This window comes from Macaca mulatta, chromosome 9, assembly GCF_049350105.2.
Source record: "Macaca mulatta isolate MMU2019108-1 chromosome 9, T2T-MMU8v2.0, whole genome shotgun sequence".
Classification (NCBI taxonomy): Eukaryota; Metazoa; Chordata; class Mammalia; order Primates; family Cercopithecidae; genus Macaca; species Macaca mulatta.
The window spans coordinates 59417274-59431815 of NC_133414.1; the positions used below are offsets into that span (position 1 = coordinate 59417274).

Consider the following 14542-nt stretch of genomic DNA (forward strand, 5'->3'; position numbering starts at 1 on the left):
TTCGTTTAACCTAATTTTATTCATGCTTGCCTTGGCATGGGGGAATAGATCATTCAGTAAAAACATACAGTGAAAACAAAATGTCTTATCATGTGCAACTTTTTTTTTTTTTTTTTTTTTTTTCCGCTCTGCCGCCCAGGCTGGAGTGCAGTGGCCGGATCTCAGCTCACTGCAAGCTCCGCCTCCCGGGTTCACGCCATTCTCCTGCCTCAGCCTCCCGAGTAGTTGGGACTACAGGCGCCCGCCACCGCCCCCGGCTAGTTTTTTGTATTTTTTAGTAGAGACGGGGTTTCACCGTGTTAGCCAGGATGGTCTCCATCTCCTGACCTCGTGATCCGCCCGTCTCGGCCTCCCAAAGTGCTGGGATTACAGGCTTGAGCCACCGCGCCCGGCCTCATGTGCAACTTTTAAACTACAATAATGATGTACCTTAATTACTTTCATGCACACAAGTCTAACATTCTTTTTTTTTTTTTAATAAACACAATTAAGACTTCTAGGAGCATTTTATAATAAAGTAATTCCTAATTAATTTTTCTTTGTAGATAGATCAAGTACCTCCAAAATACAAATTCCTATACACAGTGAGCATGTTACTTAAAATGAACACTTAAATTAAGTACGTGGACAGTCTTAAGATAAGCTTACATTATAGATTCAGCTAGGAAGGCAACAGACCATAGTGCCAAATGGAAAAAGTGTATTTGCAAATAAATTTTAAAAACTAAGTTAATTTTTATAATTAAATACAGAAAATATACTGATTTACTAAAATAAGTAAGATGCGATGTATTAACACTTCACTATAAAGAATGCACACCAGAACATTTATAAACAGTGAATGAGTCTTATTAAGAATAGTTTACTACAATAAACCCTGGCTAAATAGAAGTGCATATTGTGAAGCACTATGGTGGTATATGTTTTGCCACATACTCTTGTTACCTTGAGGTAGATAACACATGTGTACCAAATTTGGCATTCATTTTCAGTTGCTGCTGGTATTATGTGTTTTAAGAAATGTGTACACTATGAAAAACTTGAAAATACTCATGAATGAAAAATGTCTTAGAAAAAAATAGCTATTTTCATGCAATTATGTACAGTCTCACTGTGTAAATTTCAAGGCAAGGTTTGTTTCCTGTAAAACAGATCACTGTTCTATGAGAGAATGTTCTTTACTTGTCTTAGTTCATTTCTTTTCTCCTCCTGCGTTGCATTATTTTGCTCTAGTCTTTATTTTTGTGTGCAAATGACATGCCAGTTAAAATAAAAACTATCTCACATGTAGAAAAAGAAAGTCTGGATTTTAAAAACCGAGAACTAATAAAATCCTTACTAAATGACACCATCTGATTCAAGTAAAAAATGATTTAAACATAGTAATAAAAAAAGACAAAACACATTTCATGAAGAACACAAAGATAAATGTCTGCTGAGTGTTTTGGTTCAGATGTTTCAGAATGCTGCTGTATGTTTTATGAGGAATTTGAGGGGAATATTTCATAGCAGAAGGTGTTAATGTGGCCTGTATTGACTTAAGTGGTGACCTAACTGGACTGCGAAACTGTGGGATGTCTATGGACTCCAGCTGCTTGTTAAAGAGGAACTTCCCACTGTTGTTCAGAAATCCTTCCTCATTTCCTCTCTCCCCAAGCTCTCCATTCTCTACTGGCTCAGTTTCTAGCATTTCAGTATCTTCCTTCCTGCTAAAGAACTTGTCCAAGTAACGAGTGTAAGTGTTTTCCTTCTCAACTTGTTCATCCTTCCTTACCTCACACAACTAATTGATGAGATAACAGTCCTCCCCACCACTCACAAACTGGCTGTCCCAAGAAGACTGGTACAAGGTTTCTAATTGAGCCAGATTTGCCATTCCTTTTTCCTGTTTTTCTTGGCTTACTGACTTTGATATCAAACTTTTCAATTCTAGTTGGGACACTGAGCTATTCAAGTCATTTAATTTATCAACAACATCAGTAGGCTCATGTTGGGAACTAAGTTGAATAGTTCCTGCAATAAAGGAATCAAAATCAAATCCCTGATTCTTTTCTCTGTCTTTTCCAGCCACTTGCTGCAATGCTTCCTCTAGTGCTATCTGGGCTTTAACCAATCCATTCCTTTCACGTTTTGATTTGCCTTATCAGATTTTTCTTTGCTTGTTCTTTCCAATTGGAAAGATGTATAATAAGGTTGGGTTCACAGTAATGGTTCACTCTGTGTCTCCAAACTAAGTTATCTAAATATGATGATGACCTCGTTTTGTAGTTACAAGTATGGCTACACTCCAGATCACAATATTTGTTTTCATGATCATCTGGGTACTGCCAACAAGGCTCAGTAGAGTAATTGGTACAAAAGCAGGATCCTCCAGATACTTTTCCTGATCTCCATCCAAATATTTTCAGGGGTCGACCTGTACTTCTTCATCAGTGGCATCAGACAGAGCTCTTGGATCAAGCTGAACTTCATCAATGTCAAAGTTGTTATGTATAGGCCAATCATTGCCAATCATATTGCCTTTTCCTTTAGAATTATTGAACTTGTGTAAACAAGGAAGAAAACTGGCATCAAAAGGAAAGATCTTTCAAAAAGAGAGAAGAAAAATAATTATGCTTTCACAGCATGATAGTTTCTTGATGTTCATTGCATATGCCAAACAGACCTGTTGAGTTCCCCTTAGATTTGAAGCTCAAATAGTTCTACTCATATTGAGAATTAAAAAGATTGCAGTACTCATAGTTCAAGAAAGGGGCAGCAACTCTGCAGATATTTAAATAAAACACTCAAGAAACTCAAACGGAATGAGATGATACACTATGCACTCAGATTACTGTGCTAAACGATTTAACAAATATGTGAATAAATGTGCACACAACAGGCTTCTGTGAACATTCTCCTCACAGTGCATATACATTCAGTGTTGGACTCATCCTGAGTAGCATCGTTCTAAGGTGCTGGTAAGCACTATTTCTGTTTTGCTTCTTTTCTTCCTTTGTTGCTGTATATTTCTTTTTCTTTCTTTCTTTTTTTTTTTTTTGAGACGGAGTCTTGCTCTGTCTCCCACGCTGGAGTGCAGTGGCCGGATCTCAGCTCACTGCAAGCTCCTCCTGCCGGGTTCACGCCATTCTCCTGCCTCAGCCTCCCGCGTAGCTGGGACTACAGGCACCCGCCACCTCGCCCGGCTAGTTTTTTTTTTTTTTTTTTTTTTTTTTTTTTTTTTGAGACGGAGTCTCGCTCTGTCCCCGGGCTGGAGTGCAGTGGCCGGATCTCAGCTCATTGCAAGCTCCGCCTCTTGGGTTTACGCCATTCTCCTGCCTCAGTCTCCCGAGTAGCTGGGACTACAGGCGCCCGCCACGTCGCCCGGCTAGCTTTTTGTATTTTTTAGTAGAGACGGGGTTTCACCCTGTTAGCCAGGATGGTCTCGATCTCCTGACCTAGTGATCCGCCCGTCTCGGCCTCCCAAAGTGCTGGGATTACAGGCTTGAGCCACCGCGCCCGGCCCCGGCTAGTTTTTTTGTATTTTTTAGTAGAGACGGTGTTTCACCGTGTTAGCCAGGATGGTCTCGATCTCCTGACCTCGTGATCCACCCGTCTCGGCCTCCCAAAGTGCTGGGATTACAGGCGTGAGCCACCGCGCCCGGCCTGTTGCTGTGTATTTCAACAGGAAGCCCTGGCGGCTGTTGATTAACAGAAGGTGTCTTGTGTTAGTGTTCAGGTGGTTCCAGCTCACCACAATCACAATCAAAGCTACCATTCATCTTACCCTGATTCAATGGGACTTCTCCGACTCATCCAGAGAGTGCAGGGACCGGACAGCCCCCAGCGTCGGCTCGGGTCTCCAGCTGCGCTGGCGGCAGTGGCGTCTCCAAGGCTCTTGCTCTCGCTTTGCCGCAGTCGCCGCCATGTAACCGTGTCCTGCGAGAGAGCGCTTCTGAGGTAATCTTAAGTGAAAAGGGACTCTGCAAATTGTGAAGACAGTATTGTCTTCTGCAAATTGTGAAAACCACAACTTTGGTAAAAGTTTGAATGCCATGTAAGGGAAGAAAAACTGGAAGGAAAACACTAAATGATAAACTCAACTAAACTGGTTGAGTTTAAACAGGAAAATATGAATATGCTTTCCTTTTACAATTTTTTGTGCTTTTTACGGTTTTTATAATGAGCAAGTATTGACATTGCAATTGAAAAGGAAATCTGGACTCTAAAAAACACTCAGTTAATGGGCCAGGTGCAGTGGCTCACACTTGTAATCTCAGCGCTTTGGGAGATGGATCGCTTGAGCTCAGGAGTTTGAGACCAGCCAGGGCAACATGGTGAAACCCGTCTCTACAAAACATACAGAAATAAGCCGGGCCGGTGCCTGTAGTTCCAGCTACTTGGGATGCTTAGGTGGAAGCACCACTTGAGCCCAGGAGGTGGAAGCTGCAGTGAGCCGTGATCGTGCCACTGCACTCCGGCCTGCGTGACAGAGTGAGACCGTCTCAACAACAACAAAAAGACAACAAAAAGACACTCAGTTAAGAGACCTTAACTTCTGTCTGATTTGTTAACCATGTCAGTGTTCTTTCTTTTGTTTTATTCTTTGGTCTGTCTTCTCTGCCTATTCAGAGCTGAGGGTTCTCCCTGCACCTGTAGGAAGTCATCTGTACTCTGAAACCACTGTGAAGGCAGGGACTGCTTACGTCTCTCTCCAGCAAGATCAGGTTAGTTCTCTAAGGGTAGTGAGGAAACAATTCTCTTGACCTCAAATAAATATTAAGGCCCAGCCCTGCATAAGGTGAGGCCGCCTACGAGGTGGTAACTGTGCCCCACAGAGGCAGGGGGCCTGGGGCACACCTTCAGGGGCCCATAAGACACCCTTGACTCTTCTTCCCTTACTACCCAAAGCCAATCTGTCCCAGCCCAACTGACCCTGCCTGTGTAATGCTCTGCGTGGGTCCCTCCTTCCTAGGCCTCACTGGTAAAACCTCCATTCACTGGGGTGCTTATGGGAGCTCACCAGTTCCCCAACCAGCCTCCACAATGACCTTTCTTTTCCTTCCTTTCTCCTTTCCTTTCCTTTTTTTTCTTTTCTCCTTTCTCTTTTCCCTCCCTTCCTCCCTCTGTCTCCCTTTCTGTCTCCCCTCCTTTTTTCCCCCCTTTTCTCCCTTTCTTTCTTTCCCAGGCTGCAGTGCAGTGCCAAGATTTAGGCTCACTGCAACCTCCACCTCCCAGATTCAAGCAATTCTCCTGCCCTGGCCTCCAGAATAGCTGGGATTACAGGCACTCACCACCACGCCTGGCATTTTTTTTTTTTTTTTTTGAGACGGAGTCTCGCTCTATTGTCCAGGCTGGAGTGCAGTGGCATGATCTCAGCTCACTGCAACCTCTGCCTTCCAGGTTCAAGCAATTCTCCTGCCTCAGCCTCCTGAGTAGCTGGGATTACAGGGGCAAGCCACCATGCCCGGCTAATATTTTATTTTAGTAGAGACGAGATTTCACTCTATTGGCCAGGCTAGTTTCAAATTCACCCGCCTCAGCCTCTCAAAGTGCTAGGATTACAGGTGTGACCACTGCCTAGCCAGAATGACTTTTCTACAAAATCTGACTGCGTTCCCTGCTGAAACCCTGAAGAGGCCCTACAGCGGTTTGAGGACTGAAATGTCAGGTAGAACGTTTGAGACCCTTGGCTGGACCTGGCTATCTCCAAGCCCTGCCTTGGAGCACTTGATGCCGGCCACAGAGAACCCCCTTCCCTCCACCCAGTCTCGCCAGACACCGCAGACCCTTGCTTGCCCCCCAGGCCTTGGTCCACAACACTCCCCTCACTCCATTATCCTTTCCCTCTCGCCCAGAGAGGGCGAGAAGATCCAGGAAAGCCTCCCTGATGCATCTGCCTCAGAAGCGCAGGCGCGGGGGTCTCCACGCTTCAGGGACCGCTGGCATTTTTCCGGGGCTTCCCGGGGAAGATTTCCTGCGGTGGGCGCGGGCCTGGCCTACAGGCTCAGCGTCAAGAACCGTTCGCGTCCGCCTGGTCTCGCACCTTCCCCAGCGGGGCGCGGCCGTGGCAGGAGGTTGAGGAGCGGAGCCCAGGGCGGCCGCGCGGCTCTGGCCTCCTGGAGGGACGCGGACCAGGCGGGGAGCGAACCGGGAGGTCCCGCGCGTCTGGCCCCCTGCCAAGGTGGCTGCCCCTAGCCCGCACGCAGCCCAGGCCACTCCACACCCGCTCTCGCAGCCCCTCCCCGCCGCCCCGGGACACGACCCCGCGTCCCCTCGCGCGGCTTCTGTCTGCGCTCGGACACACACAGCCGGGAAAACTTGTTCAGCCCCCGGGAATCTCCGCCCCTCCGAGGGCCTCCCAGCGCCGGGTTTCAGAGACCGATGTCGGCTCCTCCCAGCTCCCAGTCCAGTGCGCAGGCGGCGGCGTGCGCTCGCCCTGGGTCGAGAGGGGGTGACCTGAGGTGCCTGGCCACGCGGGGTCCAAACCCGGAGTGGCGACGAAGGAGACGCAGAAAGAGGAAGTGTCCTGAGAGCCGGGCTAGACAGGCGTGGGCTCCCCGCCCCTTGGGGACTCCGCAGGAGGGCACCGCCCCGGCCAGGCCTGCTCAGAGAGGGGCTTCCCGCCGGGGCCAGGAGGGCTGGGGCGAGGTCCGGAGCAGGCAGCCGCCTGTGAGGGGACGGGCAGGGATGCGTGGCCCTCAGCCCGAGGGCAAGCGATGGCCTGGATGCTGTTTTCTGAAGTCCAAAATCTTGGCTGTGCTCCCCGGGGAGGTTCGCTCCAGGAGGTGGGCGGCCTCAGTTGCTGCAGGGGAGGCGACAGCAGAGGTTTAAGGGGCTGAATTTGCTTTTGAATCCTGCCGCTTCCAAACGGAAACTCGAGTCCCTGCTGTCTCCATGTCCTGTCCCACCTGGACTGGGGCTGGTGGAAAGGCCCGCTGCAATGGAGCTGGAGGACAGGATCAGATGGTTGCCTTAGGGGCTCCATCTTCCGGGGAGGAAAACCACGGGTCTTCTGGAGGTTGGGGCCCAAAGGCCAAGGCTGGGAGCAGAAGAGGCCTGTGGGAGGCAGTGGTGGAGGCTCAGAGCTTGTCAGAGGGCCTCGGCAGTCTCGTGGAGAAGCTGACCATCGGGGCCTAGGATCAAAACATGCTGTGTCAGAGGAGGCGCCTTCTGCACTTTGGGGCACCCACAGATGATTTTTAATATGTTGCAGGTCTTGGTCAACTTGATATTCTTAAGGTGGTAAAATTCCCCTTTCAAAGGTTTCTTTGTCAAATAATGAAATGTTCTAAAATTGCATGGTCGGTTGCACAACTCTATGGATATGCTTAAAAAAGAATTGAATGATACATTTTATATGGGTGAATTGTATGGTATGTGAATTATATCTCCATAAAGCTGAACCCAGTAACAGACCCACACAAATGTGCTCAACTGATTTTTTGACAAAAGTGCAAAAGCAATTCAATAGGGGAAGAACAGCCTTTCAACAAATGGTATTGGGGCAATGGGCTGTCCATAGGTGAAAAAAAGAATTTCAGCCTAAGTTTCACACTTTATACAAAAATTAAAGGATAATATACTAAAATGCAAAATGTAAAACAATAAAACTTTTAGAAAAATGGGAGAAAATCTTCAGGATCTAGGGTGAGGTGAAAAAATCTCAGACTAAACACCAAAAACATGAGCCATAAAATGAAAAATTGATATACTGGATTTCATCAGAACTGAAAATTTTTGCTCAATGCACAACCGTACTAAAAGGATGAACAGAGAAGCTACAGGCCGAGAGAAAATATTTGCAAATCACATATCTGACAGTCTAGCATCTAGAATATGCAAAGAGCTCTCAGACTCAACAGTAAGAAAAGAAAAACAGCGATCCAATTAGAAAAGGGCTAAAAGACATAAAGAGACATTTTTCCAAAGAGGATATACAGATTACAAACACACACGTGAGAAGATGTTCATTAGCCATCAGGGAAATGCAAATTAAAACCACAATGCGATATCATGACATACCTGTCAGGATGGGTAACACACAACACCAAATGCTGGTGAGGATGCAGAGAAACTGTATCACCTACACTTTGTTGATGGGACTGTGAAATGGCACACCTACTCTGGAAAAGAGCAGAAGATTTTTTAAAAAATGAAACATGCAACTACCATATGACCCAGCAATTGCACTCCAAGGCATTTACCCCAGAGAAATGAAGACTTACATTCACACAAAAAATCTGAACATAACATAGCAGGTTTATTTGTAATAGCCAAAATCTGAACACAATCCAGATGCCCTTTATGAGTGAATGGTTAAACAAACTGTGGTACCTCCATACCATGGAATACTACTCAGCAATAAAAAGAGACAAATGACTGATTCACACAACAACCTGCATGAATCTCCAAAGAAGTATAGTGAGTGAAAAAAAGCTAATCCAAAAAGGCTACCTACTCTATAATGCCACTTACATATAACATTACTGAATCCAAAATTATAGAGATGGAGAACTGATTAATGGTTTGGAGGGGTTAAAGAGGAGGTGAGGTGGGAGGGAAATAGGTGTGGCTATAGAAGGGCATTTGGAGGGATCCTTGTGGTGATAGAAATGTTTCATACAGTAGTTTGTCCTTATCCTGAGGGGATACGTTCCAAGGCCCCCATGGATGCCCAAATCCTCATATAGTATCAAACCCTATATATACCCTATTTTTTCCTATACATACCTATGATAATTTTTTTTTTTTTTTGAGCTGGAGTCTCACTCTGTTGCCCAGGCTGAAGTGCAGTGGCACTGCTCACTGCAACCTCCACCTCCCAGGTTAAAGTGATTCTCTTGCCTCAGCCTCCCAAGTAACTGGGATTACAGGCACCTGCCACCACGCCCAGCTAATTTTTTGTATATTTAGTAGAGATGGGATTTCACTGTGTTGGCCAGGCTGGTCTCAAACTCCTGACCTCAGGTGATCCACTTGCTTTGGCCTCCCAAAGTGCTGGGATTACAGGTGTGAGCCACCGTGCCCAGCCCATACCAATGATAAAGTTTAATTTATAAATTAGGCACAGTAAGAGATTAACAACAATAAGTAAGAATATAAAAGAACAATTATAATAATATACTATAATCAAAGCTATGAGAATGTGGCCAAAGCATTTATAAACAAAGTTAAGACAAGTGACAGACTGGGAGAAATGTTTGCAACATTTACAACCTACAAAATATTCTTATTCAGAATAGGTATAGAGTTTATGTGAATTCAAGCAAAATATAAACAACCTGATAGAAAAATGGGCAAAGTCTATCAATAGGCATTTATAGAAAAAGAATACACAATAAGAAACATATAAAAAGATTTTCAGTTCATGCCTGTAATCCCAGCACTTTGAGAGGCCAAGGCGGGCAGATCACTTGAGGTCAGGAGTTCAAGACCAGCCTAGCCAACATGGTGAAACCCCGTCTTTACTAAAAATACAAAAAGTAGCCAGGCGTGGTGGTGTGTGCCTGTAATCCCAGCTACTCAGGAAGCTGAGGCAGGAGAATCGCTTGAATCCAGGAGGCAGAGTTTGCAGTGAGCCAAGATCACACCATTGCATTCCAGCCTGGGTGACAGAGCGAGACTCCATCTCAAAAAAAAAAAAAAAAAAAAAAAAAAAAAAAAAGATTTTAAAATTCACTTATCAGTTTTATGCAAACTAAAACAAAATGTGATTTTTCACCTATCAGATTGGCATAAATTAAAGAAAACTGATAATAAATCTTGGCAAGAATGTAAGGGAGTAGGAACTCAAAAACACTAATGAGGAAGTATTCAGTGGAATGGTCTTAGCAGATATTTATTATACATATTACATTCTAAAGCATATATATCTTTTGACTCATTGTTAAACTTAATTTAGAAATCAGGCTGGGTGTGGTGGCTCACGCCTATAGTCCCAGCACTTTGGGAGGCCAAGGCGGGGAGATCACGAGGTCAGGAGTTCGAGACCAGCCTGGGAACATGGTGAAACTCCATCTCCACTAAAAGTATAAAAATTAGCCAGGCATGGTGGTGGGAGCCTGTAATCCCAGCTACTCAGGAGGCTGAGGCAGAGGAATTGCTTGAACCTGGGAGCTGGAGGTTGCAGTGAGCCGAGATCCAGCCACTGCACTCTAGCCTTGGTGACAGAGCAAGACTCCGTCTTGGAAAAAAAAAAAAAAAGAAATCAATGTTACCATAGTAGTTTCGCATGTACTAAAGGGAATATAGAGGAGGACTATTTTCTCCTTTTTTTTTCTGTAAATGTCAAAAGAAGTGGAAATGTTCATTCAGTGGGAGAGAAGTGACATACAGTCACCATACATCCCTACAATGAATACAACATACCCATGAAAAAGAATGAGGTGGTCCTACACATACTGAGTTTAAAATAAAAATCTTCAAGACAAGGGAAAAAAAGAAACAAGTTGTGGAACTGTATTCTAGTGTGATCTATTTCATGTTGTTATGTGTATGTTTGTGCAAGCAATATGGATATAAATACATAAACAGTTTTGTAAACATGTTTGCCAAACTGGCCAGTAGTTATCTCTGGAGGGAAAAAAAGAGGCGAGGTTGGGGCAGGTGGAAGGGGGCTTTTCACATTTTGTTCTGTATCCTTCTGTATCATTTAAGTTATGTACAGCTAGAATAAATAGAAACTTGCATGTTCATACACACACACAAATACACACACACGCCACAGACATAGGAAAAAAAGGAAGGTGTCTGTTTCTGAAGATCTCTGCAAAGCCTATAACCACTGCCGCTAATCCTCTCAGGCTTCTGAGAATGACAGCCACCCTCATGGGAGCGTTGATTGCCCCAAATGTTTGCTTTAATCAATGCAATTAGCAGAACATCAATTAGGCTGGAAGGCTGAAAGGCTCTGAAGCCTTTTGATTTGCAAGAGCCTTGTTCCTGCCTGCTGCTCTGTGTCAGGCTTTCCATCTTTCTTAATTGGTGACTCTGACTTGTAAACTTTTCCACTATTCCCCCAAACTGCATCGTCTCCTTTTCCCTAGCTCTCTGAAAAGTTTCACTGAAAAGTTTCACTGTGTCACTAAAGCCAGACCACCTGTGAGTTATCCATGTCTCCACCCTCATATCTGGTCAACCACTAAACCCTCTGGAACTGATCCCCAGAAGTCTCTCAAATCTGGCTACCTTACTCCATCTCTACTGTAAGCACATTACTGCCTCTTACCTGGAATTTGAATTTTGAACATCAGAGCCTTGAAGAGACAGTTCCTCTATGGCTCAGCACTGCTTCCTGAAGTAAATTTTTCAGCTTTCCTCTGATTCTGTGAGTTGCCTTGTATACCCCCAGCCCATCGCGCGCGTACTTCATATCAACTCGTTTTTGACTGAAGCTAGCCAAGTCATTTTTGGTGCTTGTGTCCAAAGAATTCCCAATGAACCCTGCCCTTCTGCACCAGATAAAATTTTACTCATCCTTCAGGATCCAAGTCAAGTGTCCGTTTACTCACTCATTCATTCACTCAACAAATATTTACTGAAAAATACCATGAGCTAGTGCTGTGCTAAGTGCTGAAGATTCTTGACCACATGAATCCCTAACTATCTCCAAATGAAGAACTTCTGGGAGATTTCAGGTGCCGAAGTTAGTTGTATTCCTTTCTTCGTGCCAGCGTTGATCTGGGTAATTGATTAATTACCTCATATCCACATTCCCCATCCTCCTCCCCCGACAAGCAACCATATTAATTGGTTTGATATGTATTTGAATGTATTATTGTGAAATGCATACTGTAATTTTGAGATTAAAATTCAGGAGTGCAATAATCCAGGAGAGAGTTGATGGCAACTTGAACCACAGGTGTGTTAGCTTCCTATACAAGAAATCCCTGCATTTAAATGAGAACAAAACCCAACAGAAAGCTGAAAAAAATACAACAGAAAACCCCAAACTAACAAACAACGTAAGATGCAAATCGCTAATAACGAGAGAAATGCAGATTAAAACAATAATAGCACATTGCATCTGCTATTTTGATGAAAATTAGAAAGCTGATCTCTATCCCAGAGAAAGTTCCACGCAGGATCCTAAGGGAGTGTGTATGAGGAAGTTCATTGCAGCCTTGTTTGTGGCCACGGGGTGGTCAGGACAGCCTGGGTCACCATCACTGGGAGGATGAATGGGTAAAATGTGTATCAGATTTGGGTTAAGCACTTTTCACGCATTATCTCATCTTTCTTTCAAAACATCCCTAAGATAGTGGAACTTTTCACAGCATTCCCATTTTACAGACGACAAAACAAAACCTATCCTCTCCTACACACAAAGGCTGCTTGTCCTCTGGTACATTCGTCCTAGTTTTAGAACGAACACACGGGGTTCAGGGCCTCAGCCCCATCCTGCGGTCTCAGAAAGGCGTCCCCCTTTCGGCCGTGGGCGACCTCGGGCCTGGGCCGCCAGCACCGCGGACAGCGCCAGGCGCGGGGCGGGGCGACCATGGAGACGTCACGACGCGCGGAGTCTGAGGGGCGCGCGCCCGTGGGCGGCTGCGTCACGTGATCCAGGTAATTGGCACGGTGCGCGCGCACCCCTTCCGCGCAGCCCCCTGACCTGCAGCCTCCGGACCTCGCTGCAGCGTGGACCCCGCCCGCCCGCCCGGTGAGCGCGGCGGCCCGCCCCTTCCCGATCCCAGCGCCGCTTCTTCTCCTGCCGTTCTGGGGACCGGCGCCGCAGCTCCCCTCTCCCGGGTCCTGGGGCGCCGCTGCCCGCAGTCCTGAGCCTGGCCCGGCCGGGGGGAGGGGGAGGAGGAACAGACCGTGACCTTGGCTTCGCCCTTGACTGGCCGCGGCCTCCCCCGGGACCCCCAACCCATCGCGCGCGTACCACCCGGCTAGTCCAGGGTCCTGCGCAGAGGAGCGGGCGCTCGCGGTGGGTTTCTTCAGCCCAAGGACTGCCGACTGCCCCGCGCCTTCCGTGGCCAGGGGAGGGCCCAGGGCTGCGGGAGCTGTGCCGGGGATGGGGAGGGTCAGCGCTGTGCGCCTGGCGGGACCCGTAGGCAGCTTCGGACGTCCAAGGACCCTAATAGACTATTTAAACCGCGGTCTCCAATCACAGATGAGAAAACTGAGTCCCGAGAGAGGGCGGCGTGGCCTGAGGTCGCTGCTAGCATGGAAAGTGCTTCTTCCGCCCCTAGGGAGATGTGGAAGGGTGACCGGGTAATCCCGAGGCCACAGCAGGCTGCCGTACGCATTCGCCGAACCGGCGAGACCCCTTTGACGCCCCTGGGCCGCCTGGCTCAAGCAGGCGCTAGCATCCCCTCCCCAGTGTCTTGGAACAGGCCCCATCTAATTAGAGTTGCGGTTTGTTGCTGAGCAAAGCTCATCCGCTTCTCAGAAAGTGGGGTCAGAGTAGACCTGCTGCTGAGAGAATCCAGGCTCTGCTGCTGCCCAGCTTGGAGGGCCCTCTGGGGAGAACCCTTCCCGGCCTCTGTTTACTGATCTCTGCAATGGGTGCATTAGGGAGCAGTCCTCACTAGGGCACCCCAGACAGGGTCATGTGTAGGGGAGTCTTAGTGGGCATGGTGTCGGCAGTTTTCTGGGGTTGGGTTGAGGTTCTGAGATTGGGTTGGGGATGCTGTGTGACCGTGTCTTCAGGAGAAGAGACCCCCAAGAGATACCCAGGGCGACTCTGCTGGAGTCTGGACTCGGCAGGGGGTTGCACAGGGTACCTGACTCTCCTTGCTGCTGTCTTTGACTGTATGGGCAGGAACTAGCAGGGCTGGCTTGGGCTCTGGCTCTAGATACTGAGCCCTCATGCCCTGCTGGGATGCAGGTGGGGGTGAGTGGCAGTCTGCCCTCCTGCCAGGCTGGGTCAAGGCCACAGCAGTGTCCAGTGGCCAACCCAGACTGCTTAGTGTTTATAAAACACAGTGTTCCTGCACCGGGCCATTCTGGACACAGCCAGACTTTGTCCCTATCTGGCCCAAACTGCCCCATTCCCCTGTGGGGGTGGGAGTGGGGCCGGCAGAGGGAGCAGCTCTGACTCAGCTGATGGAAATTGCATCGCTAAGAGAAATCTGGCTTACATCTTGACTGCAGTGATCAGGGCACAGTCCCTGGAACCACAAACAACCCTGTCACTCTCCAGCTTAGCCTCTTGCACCTCAGTTTCTCTGTTTATAAAGTGAAACTGATGTGAGTGCTCACCCCATAGGATGTTGAGAAGAATTAAATGAGCACAGTATCTGTCCCAGAATCAGTGCTCCTGATGGTGCCTATTATGTTTATTCCCATGACGATGGTCTTAATATCTAGTTTCCTTGCCATAGACTGGGGATGATAGAGCGTCCTGGGTTGTTGGATTCTTTTTGATGCTCCAGAAGACTCTCCCTGATGCTTCAGGAGCTCCTGGGCCCAGTGGCCGGCTGGGCCTGGCACAGACTTCTGTTTGCCCAGTCCTCTGGGATGGTCAGAGGCGGAACAGGAGTTGGGACCCTGGCTGCCTGACCCCAGAGCTCATGCCTGGCGCTTGGAGAGGTCCTGCTTCCAGAGGAGCCGGCCC

General features: G+C 47.3%; 1 pseudogene; it reads right to left on the minus strand.

Annotated features, from left to right (window-relative positions):
* Positions 1-1357: 1357 nt before the first annotated feature.
* LOC719217 (mitogen-activated protein kinase 6 pseudogene) lies at positions 1358-2515 on the minus strand (annotated as a pseudogene).
* Between the last annotated feature and the right edge of the window lie 12027 nt (positions 2516-14542).